General features: G+C 43.5%; 1 long non-coding RNA gene across 1 annotated transcript; it reads left to right on the forward strand.

Moving 5' to 3' along the window:
- The first annotated feature begins 2,053 nt into the window (after nt 1-2,053).
- Nucleotides 2,054-15,229, forward strand: LOC149920236 (uncharacterized). Its single transcript, XR_016462180.1, has 4 exons — nt 2,054-2,871; nt 5,087-5,149; nt 5,950-6,007; nt 11,854-15,229. It is a non-coding gene; the product is annotated as an uncharacterized LOC149920236 (long non-coding RNA).
- Nucleotides 15,230-15,908: the final 679 nt, after the last annotated feature.

Below are 15,908 nucleotides of genomic sequence, written 5' to 3' on the forward strand. Positions count from 1 at the left end.
TTTTCCCTGCTGTTGCAGAATTCTCCTGCTGGAAGGATCGTGTTCTTACCTTGAGGTAAGTGCGGAAAGGGCATTCTGAAATTCAGAAGTTGTAGAGAAGTATGTATGTGATCTAGCTGTGGTCATCCCTGTTCATTGCAGGAGAGTTGGACTAAATGACCTTTAATGGTCCCTTCCAAATCAAACAATTCTATGATTCCATTATGTGACTCTACTTAATAAGCCATGGGCCTCATCCCTCTAATGTCAGCTGCCTCATCTGCATCTCAGATATTCCTGCAAACCTTTCAAAAGCCTACAGTAGTGGACGTGCCATGGCTCACTTTGTTCCTGTTTAACTCCCTTCAGCTTTAAGAAAGTGTTTCCTAACCTCTGACATTTGTTGTCTGTCCTTTAATCTGGGTTCGTCTCTTATCCTGTGTGTCATAGCAGAAAGTTATCTCTTCTCAAGCAACTCCATGATTTTAATTGTCTTCTTCTGAATTATGTTCCTAGATGTCTAATGAGATTTGCTGTTTCTTTGGTGCAACTCAGCCATATCTTTCCTGGAGAGCTATGCTCTAGCCTGCCCGCACACGTCATTTTGCAGAGCTGAAGATAGGCTGTGTGTATCACAGAGAATAACTCTCTTTGTGCACTGTTAGGCCGGGGTTTCCCTCTTCTGCAACAATGCAAAGTTGCTGTTCAGATTGTGACCCAGGCAGCTGTTCTGCATCCCACAGCATATAGCTGGTTGTTCCTGATGAGGTGTAGAATCTATGAGCTTGTCTCTGGAGCAGCATGTTTTTCTGTTAGTCCTTAAATACACTGGTCTGCCAAGATCATTTTGAATTCAAATCCTGTCCTCCAAACTACTGACAGTCCCTCCCTGCTGGCTGCCATCTGTATATCCTCTCTGTTCCATCGTCTGGGACGTGAATAAAAATACTGAGAACAGCTCAACCTGGGAAAGGCTGTGCAGCACCTAGCCCATGTGTCCTTCTGCTCTGCCTGGCAATGCAGCATGCTCCCACACAGTGTTCCTGCTCCATCGCATCTTCCTCTGGACTGCCTCTCCCAAAACAGATTTTTTCTTTAATCACAGATTTTCCTTTTCTAATGTTTGTGTTTACTATTATTAAATCGCTGTTTGTTACAATCAGTTCTGTGAGGAACAATCTAACAAGTGCATAATTTGCTTAATCTGCTTCCTTTTCCATTTTAGTGGTAGATAAGTCTTGTTTGCCCTTCCTTCCTCTCCTGTCAGAGCCGAGATGATCTGTCTGCAAGTGGTGCAGAATAGTGCATAGATGAATGCTAGTCTTACAAAACTTCCATCATAGTTGAGCTCTTTATGTGCATTTCTTGGGGATCTTTACCTATTAATTTTTCTAACTATCCTTTTAACACTTCTCTCCTGACATGTCTTACCCTATGGATAAGTTCCCCCCATGCTGTCCCATGATCATCCTACCAGGATCTGCTGCCGGGTAAGCTAACCCCAGCCCTCAGTAGTTTTCAGTGTTGGAGGTGGCTGTCACTACTTTAAAAGCAGTCATTCTTACCTTCCTGATTGAAAGTCCAAAATAGCTCTGCTCTGTGACAGCAGTTGTGCCGTTTTTCCACTAGAGCCACCGTCAGGTCTACCTCCATCTACAGTCACAACCTTAGGGTGAATCAGAGTGCCTAAGTCCGTGATTTCTGGGGCCTCAACAGCAAAGAGGCTGTGGACAGAGATTTGTAACTCCTCACCTCCAGAGGGAAGTTGGAATTTCAGTCTCATTAAATTGCCCTATCATGACAGGAGCACTGCAGCTAATCTAAACCCTACCCGGACAGATTAGGAATGTGTCAGATGCCAAACCTCTCAAAAAGTTCTAATACCTTACCGATCTTTTATGTGGTTTAAGTCCTGCATTTGTTGTTGGAGCCAAAAGACAGTGGCAGGAAAGAAGACAAAGCAACCTTTGCCAGTCCTCCCTTTGTAAACCTTTGCACAGTGGGAAGCAGGAGAATTTACTTTAACTAAAGCCAAGTCAGTGGTTTAATCTTTGTAAACGTGTCTCAAGTGCTCTGCCTCTTTATGCCATGGCTTTTGTATCAAAAGAAGAATGGATAAAAAGCCACGCAGCCAGAAACATCACTGTTCTGACATGTAAACTGTTCATTAGTCAGTGTTGGTGGAGGTGAGTGTCTGTTTGTGTCTGTGCTGCTGGATTGTTGAACTGGCTACTGGTGGCCCCTTGTGCAAACATGAGCTGCTCCTGGGAGTGCCAGCATGCCTCAAAAAAGAAAAAAAATAGAATCATGAAATTGTTTGAGTTGGAAGGGACCCTTAAAGGCCATGTAGTCCAACTCCCCTGCAAGGAACAGGGACACCTACAGCTACATCATGTGCTCAGAGACCCATCCTGCCTGACCTTGAAGGCATTCAGGGATAGAGATCAACCATCTCCCTGGGCAACCTATGTCAGTGCCTCACCGCCCTTATAGTAAAAAACTTCTTCTTTATAATCAATCTAAATCTCCCCTCCTTTAGTTTGAAACCATTTTCCCTTGTCTTATCACAAGAGTCTGTCCCCCTTTAGGTACTGAAAGGCTGCTATCAGGTCTCCCCAAAAATGCACCATCTATCACTCCCCACCACAGCATGAAAAATGCAATATCAAGTTTGAGGAAATCTGTGGCAGAAAATAATACCAATTTTTGCATGTAGTACTCAGTAACTGGACTCCAAACATGAAACCAGGAGAGTGACAAGTAATGTTGATGGACAAGAAAAGACTCATCCCTTAGACACAAAGCAAGCTCCAAGACCTGCTCTTCCTGCATGTGTTATATTTACCTTGTCTTTCTGTGCCGTGAAGTCACAGACACTAACGGGGCATGGTGGTAAGTGCTGTGTTTGTGAACCTTCCTTCAGGTATTTGTTCCTTTTTAATTTTTCTTCTTATGTTGATAACAATAAAGGACTAATTGGGCACATTGCATATTAATAATATATAAAAAGCTTAGCAGCTTTTGGGTATACCTGAGGACAGGTAATTTTGGTTTCAGCGTCAGAGGGGATCCATTTCTGTAAATGAGGATCTCCTTACTGTATTATCCTGGGAGGTGGTGGTAAGATGATGGTAATATGTTGTGTTGCTATGTTGCTACTGAAGGTGTTATGTCTACTAAAATCAGGAACACAGTGTGTGACTCTGGCTCCCAAAGAGGCCAGCAGGTGTTTTCTGTAGCATATAGTCAGCTGGGAGAAGAGACAAGGGATACTTATATACTGTATATGTAAATAGCAGGTAAAGTGCTGGGCTGACATCTCTGGTCTTCTCTGAGCCATCAGGTTTGGGTCTCATTTGTTTGGGGATCTGCACATGGTGGTGATGTGTATTCTGAAAATGTATGATGTACCACATAGTAATGATCATGCTGCATGCTTTAGCCAACAGCAAAAGATTTGACAGACCTCTAGAAAGGATAATAGCCTGTTTTCTTGGCCTTTTTTTTTTTTTTAATTTATAACTTTGACATACCCCGGTTTTCTAAACTGAATTTTCTGTGCTGAAGCACTCTGAGAAGAAGGCAACCATTTCCAAACATTATAGATGACAATTTCAGTGCTACATCCAAGTGGGAAATCTATACTAGATCTTCCCTTTACTGCAGCAGAGAGACTGATTATAGGATGAGCAATTACCAATGACTTGAGTATAACTGCCGACAGTGGGATTATATTTATTATCTCCAAACAGAATGAAGTCCAATCCAATAAAGGATATTAGTTGTGCCTTAAAGAGCAAGTTTCATTTTAGCTGAAAACAATGCTGGGAGAAATTCAACTGGGAAAAGGATTTTATTAACAGGAAAATCCAAATGATGATTGAGAATCATTGGATAATACTTAAGTGGATGCCCAAGAAACCACACCCAGGAAAGAAATCTGCAGTCATTAAATAGCCTGCCTCAGAAGGGAAGTAAAACTTCTTATGTATGTGTGTACATGAATCCCAAGAGGAAAAAACAAAAACACTTAATGAGGATATATGTAAATTAAAAGGTAGGATTTGGGGAAAATTGGTAAAAGGAGTAACAGGTCACAAGTAGAACCATGACAAGCAGAGAAGAGGAAAGTTGCCTGTTGAGTATTTTGTTGTATGCTTGGAATTTTATTTAAGTCTTTCCAGAACATAAAGGATCTTAACAATGACATGAGTCCATTACAAGATGGAAATAGTAAAACTGCCAATAATAAAAAATAAAAGGAGGCTTAATCTGTAATATTTATGTTTTATATCCAGGGGAAAAAATTCCTAATCATTTGTTCATGTCAATGAACAGTAATCACATACTTTTTGTTCTAACCAAAGAGGAGGTTAAACTGCAGATAATAAAGTCAGGCAGAGAGCTGAGTAACCTGTATCCAGCAGACTGAAAAAAAAGTGGCCAAAGAAAATAAATCTTAACACACTGGGGAAGTTCCAGATGCCTGGGAGAGAATTTGCATGATAAATGGCACAGCCCGGATAATTTGACCTATCAGCCCAGCACTGATCCCAGGGTTTCAACTTGGTACTGCACAAGATTTGAATCAGGCAACAAGAGTAATATAGACTGAATGGGCACATGCCAGGTGCACTGATGATAGGCAACCTCTGGTCTCTGAATATGCTTGCACAAAGGATACACTCGCTGTTTAAAGATATTTCTGGTGTGTACGTTTGTGTGCATAGCAGGAGAGAGAGCTGAGGGAGAAAGGGTGTTGATGTTCCTGAGATTACTCAGAAACACAGTTCAAAAATATTCTGGACTGGGAAATGTACCTGGTAGAGAAAGGTCTAAAGGGACCATCAAAGCAGAATTTGGCTTGATTACAACCTATATCCTTCTTTAAGTAAACAACTGTCTGTAGATGCTATTTTAGTGTGGCAGACAAAGAGACACAACAGGTTCCAATGATTGCAGTTGGAAATAAATTTTTAATTAAAATTAATAAAAAATGGAAATAAAAACAATAATTGGAGCAACTAATACTGGGTGAAGAATGTGTATACTGGAAATGTTTCCAAAATGATCTGTTTTATTCCAACCATTGTCTTTGGACTTGAAGCAGGAACTGATGTCAGCAAGTCCTGTGGTCCATGCAAAAACGACATTGGCTTGAAGGTTCGTGGTGAGTCCTCTTCTTAAAATCTATGACCTGCGAAGAAATGAAAGCAGTGTTGCATGCTGAGGGACCCAGTCTATGTCAGGTGCCTGCCAGAAGAGGCCCCACTTCTGGTGAAATAAGTGATTTCTGAATTGAGGAGACATTTAATTCAAGAGACTGAAAGTCATTTAGGCATAGTGTAGCTGGATGGGATCAATGAGCTTGGTGGTCCAAAAAAACACAGTGCAGTACTCTAATGATAAAATCAGTGAACAGCTCAGTTGGAGAAGGGTGGTTATTCACTGTCTTCAATATGCTCCTCAGCACATCACGTTCAAATAATTCCTTGGACTGGAAGTGATACTCCTTATTATATAGATTAGATTCAGTCATTTGGGACAACAGGGCGGTGGAGGAAATATTAGGGTGTTTTTGCTTTGTTCCTTTCAGAGTCATTTTATCTGGCTGCAAAAATACCACTGAGCCAGTTGGCGATATTGCCAATTCCCAACAGCACCATTTCACTCCCTTTCAGCACAAAACTTTCTCTTTTTTTAAAAAAGCAACAATACTATGTAAGGTAGAAGAGAATATGCAATGTCTCCTTGCTAAACCAGCTCAGACTGGAAATTAACTAGCAGTGGGGGACATCTGCAGACTGTCAAAGATGGTGCAAATGTTGGTAAAAATCTTTGTGGCCACTGTGATTCGTGGATACCCGCCAAATAGAAACAAAAGCTTTTTCGTTTGTGACACACATAGTATTGTGGCTTGAGTCACACAGAGCCCTATTGTTAAATTATTTCTTCTTATTCATTTTGTAGATTCAAGTGGAGAAAGAGGCTCAAAGAGCTGTTGGGACATTTCCTGCCCTGTGTATGAGTGAGTAAAGCAGTCTCTCATCTCTGGCTTTTCTATCACAGCATTCTGTCCTTGGCCCCTTCTTCTCTCTCAATGTCTGTCATCTGGAGATGTGACCACAGATGGTGGGGCCACATTTCAATGAGCTGCAGGTTGCTGTGACCATAGGACCTCAGTGAGTTTTCAAGAACCACTGTGGCCCTGGATAAAGATTTATTTGTTTAAATCACACTGAAGTCCAAGCTACAGCAGCAGTGCCAGTGGCAGAGTCAGTCTGGGTTCTTAAGCCTAGCTCCATATCTCAGTCACACCTTTGGTTTCCAGTGAAACTCAGTCAGTCTAAATCCTCCTTTTTATTAGTATTGGTTCCATATTTTCTCAACAAAGTTTATTAATGAAAGTAAAACCAAAGCAATCCATGCCTTTGTATGGCATGCTGTAAGTAATCTGTTGCAGGGGCTGCCAAATCCAGGAATGTGTTCCCAGGTCCATCCTGGAGTGAGGCCAAGCACATAGCCACAACAGGCATGTGTGCACACACATGCAAGGTGCACATATACATGTGGTTGGCCATATGATCAAAAGAGCAGACAAAAATACTTGTTCAAACAGAGACAGCCCAGAGAACCTAATCCTGTCCCTTTCTGTTGTGGCTCAGGATCAAAGTCTGTTAGTGGGAAATAAACACAATGTAACATGAGAGGTGGGCCCATGGCAGCCTCGTGAAGTTCAACAAGGCCAAGTGCAAGATTCTGCATCTAGGGGCAATCCCAAGAGCAGATACCTGTTGGATAGAGAATGGTTTGAGAGAAGCCCTGAGGAGGAGGATTTGGGGGTGTCAGTCGATGAGAGACTCAACTGGCACTGTGCACTTGCAGCCTGGAAGGCCAGCAGTTATCCTGGATCAAGAGAAGTGTGACCAGTGTGTTGAGGGAGGAAATTCTGCCCCTCTACTCTTCTCTTGTGAGACCCCATCTGCAGTACTGTGTCCAATTTTGGGGCCCCAAAAACAAGAAGGACATGGAGCTATTGGAGCAGGTCCAGAGAAGGGCCACAAAGATGATCAGAGGGCTGGAGCACCTCAACTGTGAGGACAGGCTGAGAAAGCTGAGGATTTTGAGCCTGGAGGCTCAAGGCTCCAGGAGGACATCATAGTGGCCTTCGAGTACCTGAAGGGGGCCTACAGAAAAGCGGGGGAGGGACATTTTATAAGGGCATCTAGTGACATGACAAGGGGAAATGGTTTTAAACTGGAAGAGGATAGATTTAGACTAGATATTAGGAAGAAATTCTTTATTGTGATGGTGGTGAGACACTGGAACAGGTTGCCCAGAGAGGCTATGGATGCCCCCTCCCTGGAAGCATTCAAGGCCAGGCTGAATGGGGCTTTGGGCAGCCTGATCTAGTGTGAGATGTCCCTGCCTCTACCAGGAGGGTTGGAAGTAAATGATCTTAAATGTCCCTTCTAACCTATGACTCTATGATTTTACGAACATGACTCCCTCCAGCTAATTCTTAGGAAGGCCAGCTTCCAGCTCTTCAGGGAGTTAGTCAACAAACCCTCTTGAGAATCTGTCCTCAAGGATAAGGAAGCCAAGCAGAGCTGGCAGGTCTTTAAGGAAGGTTTCCTTAGTGCACAAAGTTCTCCATCCTCAGGAGAAGGAGGTCAGGAAAGGAAGACAGGAGACTGGCATGTCTGTACAAAGACCTGCTGGCCGTGCTGGAGAGCTAGAAGAAAATGCATGGGCAGTGGAAGCAGGAACAAACAACTTGGGAGGAGTACAGAGATGCTGTGAGGCTGTGCAGGAGAATGGGGTCAGAAAGTTCAAGGCTCAGCTGGAACTGGAGGGTGTCCTCTAGCAACTGGGTTTGTACTCAGTAGTGGGGACATGCTAATTTCTTTCCAGGTACTGGTACAGACATTTGGGTTGCAAGGAACCCGTAAAGGCCATCTGGTCCAGCTCCCCTGCAATGAACAGGAACACCTACAGATGTGCTCAGAGCCCTGTTCAGCCTGACCTTAAATATCTCCAGGGACGGGGCATCCACCACCTCTCTGGGCAACCTGTGCCACTGCCTCACCATTCTTATTGTAAAAAAGACTTCTTAATAATCAATCTAAATTTTCTCTCTTTTAGTTTTAAATCATTTCCCTTGTCCTATCACAACAGACCTTGCCAAAGAGTTTGTCCCCTTCTTTCTTAAGTTCCCTTTAGATAATGAAAGGCCAATCTCAGGTCTCTCTGGAGCCTTCTATCCCTTGGATCAGTTTTGAGGTCCTCCTCTGGAAATACTCCATCCTTTTACCCCTCAGCTTGTTCTGATAGTGGGGGTTGCCAAGACCCAGTTACAAGACATTGCACTTGGATTTATTGAACCTCATGAGGTTCTTCTGGGCCTACAGCTCAAGCCTGTCCAGGTCTCTCTAAATGGCATCCTGTCCCTCAGGTGTGTCAATCCCACCACACAGTTTGGTGTAATCTGGAACCTTGCTGAGGATGCACTCAGTCTCACTGTTGATGTCATTGATGAAAGTGTTTAAGAGCACTGGTCCCAGTACGGACCCCTGAGGGACACCACTCATCGCTGATCTCCATTCAGGCATTGAGCCATTGACCACCACCGTCTGGATACAATCTCATAACCCGTTCCACATCCATTACACAGTCCACTCAACAAATCTTTCAATTTGGAGAGAAGGATGTCATGGAGGATTGTGTCAAAGGCTTTACTGAAGACCAGATGGATAACATCAGTGCTCTTCCCTTGTCCACTGATGCAGTTACACCATAAAGTGACAAGTTTGGTCAGGCAAGACCTGCCCTTTGTGAAGTCATGCTCATTATCCCATATTATCTCCCTTACTTCTGTTTGCTTTGGTGCAGCTTCCAGAAGGATCTACTCCATGATATTTCCCAGCGCCAAGGTGAGGCTGACAGGCCAGTTGTTCCCTGGGTCATCCTTTCTACCCTTTTTAAAAGTGGGTGTGACATTGCTTTTTTTCCAGTCTCTGGGGACTTCACAGCCATGACTTCTCATGCCTCTTTCTGGTCCCTTCAATAGTCAGCTCAAAGATGTTCTGGTCCCTTCAGTATCTGATCCAAACCTACAGTCCTGCAGTACCTGGCTTTAGAGCCTCTTATCCTATTTCCAGGTAGCGTAGCTTTATGCTCACTTATAATTACATGCTCAGACATACATGCACGTTCTCCTGTTTCTCCCATAGTTGCACCCTAGGCACACATCCCTTTGACACTACTCCAGCTCCAGCTGCTGCACTCAGACCCCTGTTCACCACTGAATGCTGAACAGAGTCCCTCACCCAGAAAAAGAAACATCATTTATTGAGGAGACAATATTTAATATGTAGTATGGCATTGGACTACCTCTGTGTCCAGCAGTGCAAATTCAGTGCCCCATCACTGTAAAGCGCAGGAAGGGAAGAAAGCCAAATTTCTGAAGCACTGCTGGAGAAATCTATGTTAGAAAACGTCATGACAGCACATGGATAGCCATTGGTCATCTCTGTGTGTCGGTACCTTCTCATAAAGACTAATGTGCAATTTGCTGTGATTTTGCCTTTGAAAGTTTTTTATTAAGCCAGGACTCCTGGTGCATGGGAAGCCCTTCAGCTGTAGTGCACTAGTGTCAGGACAAGCAATGACAGTTCCTATGTCATGTGCCACATAAAGTGCACTCTCTAATTTGCCTGCAGTACACAGCTCCCATTAATGTCAGAAGGGCTCTTTCACTGCCTCTCCTAAAAGTACTTTCTACTTCACAGATGAACAGAAAGGAGTTTGGAGAAAAAGAGAGAATGCTAATTTTCTTCTCATTTGGCCTGGATGGATACCTTGGGCATATTACCTAAGCGTACCAACTAACACAAAACATTTAATTTGTTTCACCCAAATGCACACTCCACAGATACTTCAATGATGGAGTCTGCTGGCAGGGTGTCTCCCGGAGACAATTTAAGTTAGACAAATAGTAGACAATATTACATTTGCAGATAACAGACAAGTGTAACTAATACATATAGATTATCAAGACTAAGCCATTTTGAAAATCTGTTTATCAAAAATTAGCTCATACCTGGCAGAGGCAGCAGTGAGATTTCTGGCCATGATGAGGTCAAAGAGGACTTTGAGGCCTTTTGTTGAAAGCTTGAATGCTGTGTCTGGCTCAGGAGACTGATTTAGCATTTGTCTGCAATGCAGCAAAACTGTGTCCCAGCTGTAAGGAGGAGAAGTTACGATGCTGACAGGCCTTTCGTCTCCTGATCTGATGCATATCTGATGTGCATGAAGGCCTGCAAGTCAACTTGCCACCACCCTCAGCAGTCCCTTGTTACTACAGATGATTAAGGATGATGCCATGACAACACCATCTGTTGTAATGGGCTTCTCTCTCAGCACTGCCTCCTCTTCTCCTGGGACAGGCTAGGCCTGGTAAATCAGCAGAAATACTCCAAGCTTCAGTGCTAAAACCTCAATGGGAAAAGGTTAGAGTCCTAGACATAACACAGTCTGACCAGAGCAAGCATCCTAGAACTGTGGGTTCTTCAACAAGATTCTCCATGCTCTCTAGTCTTTGATATAGTGACTCACATGATAAATTTCCATCACTAAATGGAGTCATGTTGAACCATTCTCCTTTCTCAAGGAGAACAGAAGGTCTGAAAGAGAACAAGAAAGGTTTCACAAGGCTGATCAATAAAAGGCAGTTCTTACATCCTCATCTCCTTCATGTCTGTCAACAAACATCCTCTCCAGTGCTTTTTAATTTACAAGATCTCAGGATTTTCAGGTGGGTCAGGCAGTATTTACAGTTCCCTTAGCATCCAAATTTCGAGGCACAAATAATTCGTCAAGAGAAAAGAGAAAATGTTGTTCTCAGCTGGAGTAGAATTACCCAACAAGTTGTCCAGGTTATCTCTAGAGATTCAGAGCCAAAGACAGAGAATTCATTATTATTTGCTTAAACTCCTAAGTTTTCAGTGCTGACTCTAGAGTCTGTCTGGAGTTGGCTTAGTTTTTCTCATTTCTTTTTCCGCCCTCTCTTCACTTTGGTCACAGAAGAAGGAGCTGTTGAGATGATCTTAGTCTAAGTACTAGCCATCACCCAGGAGAAATCCCAGTTTGCTCTTTCTAGATCTTAGTGGCTGTTACTAATATTTACCTTTCCTGCAGTGGTTTTGGAGGGCTGACAGATGGTTTTGGAGTGCTGTATTTACAGATCTTCCAAGGGTGGAGTACTTGTGTTATTTCACTAATGTGCTTGGCCTCTCCTGTGGCAACTTTAGTGATTCTAATCTGCAGATGAAATGGAGTCCAAAAGCATGCATAAGTTTTTACCAGATAGTTCCACAATACATTAGGAGTTGGACTTTCCCTCTGCTACACTCCAGTTAAGAACTAAATTCTCATCATCTTTTCCACTTATTTCCCCTTCTGATGTAGCCAATGTGTTGGACCTCTTCATAAAAACATGTCATTTATACTTATGCAACACATAGACTTGCTATTGCAGATAACTTTCTTGGAGTTTACTGGCATCAACAAGAGCAAAGCGCATGATGGTAAATGGAAACTCAGTTCTAGTGCCAGCTTTAAGCTGAGGGTCTTTGTGTTTGCTGTTCCCTAACTGTGAAAATTATATGGAAGGTTTTGCAGATGTCAGCATTTTACTATAGTTATTTCCACATAGTCAAATAGAGAAATTCAAGATTTTGGTTTCTGCACCTGAATTTACAAGTTTGTAGAGCAAACTGAAAGACCTCTGAACAATATCCTCCTACATTTACATCTTGAAGTGTAAAGCTCTTGACAGTGATGACTCATAAAGTATTCCTTCCTTCCTCACAGATCCAAGCTTGCAAATGGAAACAAGGTCTACAGTCTCAGTGAGGAACCTGGCATGGTGGGGTGTGTCAAGGCCCACAACATATTACATGATGATGGATTGATGGGACCACATCAAGGGGCCCTGAGAGCAGTGTGGCTCTTTGGGTAAGAGGAGATGGCAGGATCAGAGGAACATCATTAGTCAACCCACCCACAGTGTGGGAGAGACCTCAAAACCAACAAGCAATAGTATGGAAGCTCACAGCTGGAGGAGGCAGGTGAGCTCAGCTTTCTGAAGAGAAACTTCCAGTCACTGCAAAGTCACCAGGCCTCCCATCTGATCCTCATGCTTGACGTATAGTCAGAAGGTGTCATGACACAGCACAGAAAGAAATTTTGGCTTACCCTGTAAGCACAAATACAGGCTGAGCAGGGAGTAGCCCTGAGGAAAAGGACTTGGGGATGCTGGTGAATGAGAAACTCTTCATGTGCCAGTGATGTTTGCAATCCCCTTGATTTCCAGGTGTTGCACTTGGGTTGAGGCAATACCAGATATAAGTATAGTTTGGGAGAACTCATTGAGAGTAGCCCTAATGAAAAGGAGTTGGTGGTCCTGATGGACAAAAAGCTGTTCATGAACCAGCAGTGTGCACTTGCAGCACAGAAGGCTAACTGTATCCTGGGCTGCACCAGGAGAGAGGTAGCCAGCAGGGTGAGGGAGATGATTGTCCCACTCTGCTCTGCTTTTTTGAGGTCTCATCCAGAATACTGCGTTCAGGTCTGAGGCCCTCAGTACAGGAAGGATGTGAAGCTGTTGCAGCATGTCCAGAGGAAGGCCACAAAGATTATCAGAGTGCTGGATCACCTCTGCTATGAAAACAGGCTGAGAGAGCTGTTTGTTCAGGCTGGAAAAGGCTCTGCAGAGACCTCACTGTGGCCTTTCAGTACCTACAAGAAAGTTGGAAAGGGACTATTTATCAGAGAATACAGTAACAAGACAAGAAGTAATTTAGATTAGACATAAGGAAGATGTTTTTCCCTATGAGCATGGTAAAGCACTGGCTCAGGTTGCCCAGAGAAGATGTGGATGCCTCATCCCCATAGGTATTCAAAGATTTGTTGGATGGGACTCTGACAGTCTAATTTAGTGGAAGATATTCCTGCCCTGTGGCAGGGTGATTGGAACTGAATGGTCTTAAAGGTGCTTTCCAATGCAAACCATCCCATGAATCGATGATTCTGTGATTCTGTGATAAATTTGAAAGGCAAGACAGATCTTGCTAATGTTGGGTAGTTCCTTTTGAAGGCACTGATTTTTTCAAATCAGGAAAAACATGCACAAATGTAAATGTGTTGTATGATGCTGCTAAAGCACCTGTCTCTGCCTCTTTTGTCACCAGCCCCATAATAACACCAGGGGCAAAAATCAAAGGAGTAAGAAGGAGCAGTTAACATTTCCTCCACAAATGCTAAAAACAGCATGAAATAATGTGTATGAATCATCATATCTACTCTTACGCAAGTTGGAATAAAAATGTAAGAGTCATGCAAACTGGGAAAACTGTCATACTCTGAGACATAACGCATCTCCGGAAGTAAAGAAGAAACTGTTCCACAGGCAAGACTGCATAATTACACACTATGTGGGATTTTGCACCTTTCTTTAAAGTATCTGTGCTAACAACTGCCAGAAATGGCGTACAAGGCTACAGAAGGCATTTGGCTAACCTGCATTGGCAATGCCTATCTCACTACTGGTTTAATTCTGTCCCCCCTTCCACTTTTTCACCACATATCCATGCTACAAGACAAATGCCACTCAAGGGCAAGAGGTACACATCCAGTATTAGGTTTGTCAGGCAATTAAATTGTCCTTTTAATGCTCTCTTAATCACTGTGGTTTCTGTAGAGCTGTATTAGATACATGTTGAAATGATGTCTTACTTCCTCTGATTATACGAGTGTCCTTGTCTTTAATGCATTCACACTTCTGAATGTTACTGCTCTTTTTGTCTTGCCTTCTGCAACAATATTCAGAAGACTATGTTCTTAAAAGCAGCAATTAGCACATTGCAGTGGTACAAACGTCAACTAATCCCCATGGTGATGAGATCCCAAAGGCAAAGCATGTGCTAATAATCTGAACAATACCAGGGAGTATTTCTGGGCACTGGGACTCAGTCATCTATATTGCTAAATTACCAGGATCCCTCCAGGCATATTTTCAGTCCATCCTGACCACCAGTGTCAAACAGTTCTCACTATGGGAGTCAGCCTGGGACACTGACCATTCCCGTCAAGCAGTTTGGATGTGATCACCCTCCCCTGGGGAGTTTCGCAGTGCAGATGAAATGCATCCCATTCTGTGCCCACGGGGCCTCCCTTCCAGAGGACAGCAATAGATACAGTTAATATACCAATGTTGATAGCTGAAGTTCTCCCATCTCATATTCACTTCTTATCTTAATTTCCTGTACTCATGAAGTTCTTACTGTTATCTGCCTTCTCTGCCTTATCACACAGCATGGTGTGCTGTCCATGAGTTAAGCAAGGATAGCCATCATCCTTTGGGCTCTCCCATGGGCAAGGTGTTTAGGGCTGCAGGACTCACAGAATGCCCTGGGTTCTGCATTTTCTTATGTTTAGAATCCCTTCCATCAGAGCCAGGCACTACATAGATTTAGCAAACTGTGTGGTATCCAATAGCTAGCAAGATGAGAGGTATGGAAGAACCAATGGGGAAAGCCCTGGAAAAGAACAGATTGAAACCAGAGCCACAACTGGGTGCCTATGGCTGCTACCTTTGGTGGAAACTGATGGTGCCTGTTATTTTGGGGGGTTCTGCTTTCTTAGGTTCTTGAACTAGCCCTGTCTTAGAGACTGTTAGGTATAGAGGCAGACCAGTAAATGCTTTCTGGTTTCAGGAGTGGCTGGGGGGATTACTATACGCGTATGTGTTTACAGCCTTGCAGTGGCAGTAGGTTGCCTAAATGTTTTGTGGATCAAACTACACATCAGCCAGTGCTGAGATTTACAGGGCTTCCTTGCAATTCAGCTTATTATGTCCCATGGTGCCTCACCACAGTTCCCCTGGCAAGTGTCTTAGCATGAAGAGCCAGACCAAGGTCAGGATACTTCCAAATTCATCAAAAAGGGACTGAAATTAACCACAGGCAGTGCAGGGCACCATGTTGTCCCCATGCAGCAGTCCCTCATTCCCCTTTGGGTCCCATGTGTCATCCAGAGCTGCTTGGTGTGCTGTGCTGTAAGCACAGGCTTTCTCTATCTGAACCACACCATATGGGTGCCTCATTCCCTTTACATGCGGCTGCAGGTTTCCTGCTGCATATGCTCAGCCTTCCACAGCTGGAAGCAGTAAGAGGTAGTTTGATCTACATGTTATACTTGGGAAGGATTGAAGTTTGCAAATTTTTAGCACTCTGCACGCTAGCAGGCCCACAATAATCTTTATTGGCGGGTTTGTTTGCTTTATGGTTGCAATTTTCATCCTTTGCTGAGAATCTTCAAGCGCTTCCTGCAGGAGCAGAAGGCTATTGTCACTTTATCACTTCACAGTTGCAGATCTCTGTCCACCACTCACTGGTCTGTAGTAAACAACATCTCCAGCGTTGCTTCTGTCCATCAAGGGAAAGGGTTGAGCTGGCGTTTCACCACATTTGGCAAGTGTGGGCTGATACAAACGATATGAGTGTTTTTTTTATAGTGCCTATCACCAGAATATCAAAGTCCTGAAACACTGCTAGTCGTGTTCGCCTCCCCATTGATCTTATCACCAAAGGCCAGTCCTACCATCCGTCTTCCATGTGGTATTGCTTAGAGGCTTTGTTTTGTCAGATAGCCTGCTCTGCATCCAGTGCGTGGATAGGCTCTAAATCTGGGGTCTGGTTCCAGGCTTTAATTAGGATTGATGGCAAATGAATTTGATGTTCACAAATGTTTTTTGCAGGATGACTCCAGCACACTTTATAAAGCTCTCTTAAATTCATTTGTCTCATGTAATGAGCTTTTCACTGCTCTAAGAGGTCTACGGATGCTGCAGGTGTTAAAACTGAGGT

This window comes from Phasianus colchicus, chromosome 1 (assembly GCF_987193195.1).
Source record: "Phasianus colchicus chromosome 1, bPhaCol1.hap1.1, whole genome shotgun sequence".
NCBI lineage: Eukaryota > Metazoa > Chordata > Aves > Galliformes > Phasianidae > Phasianus > Phasianus colchicus.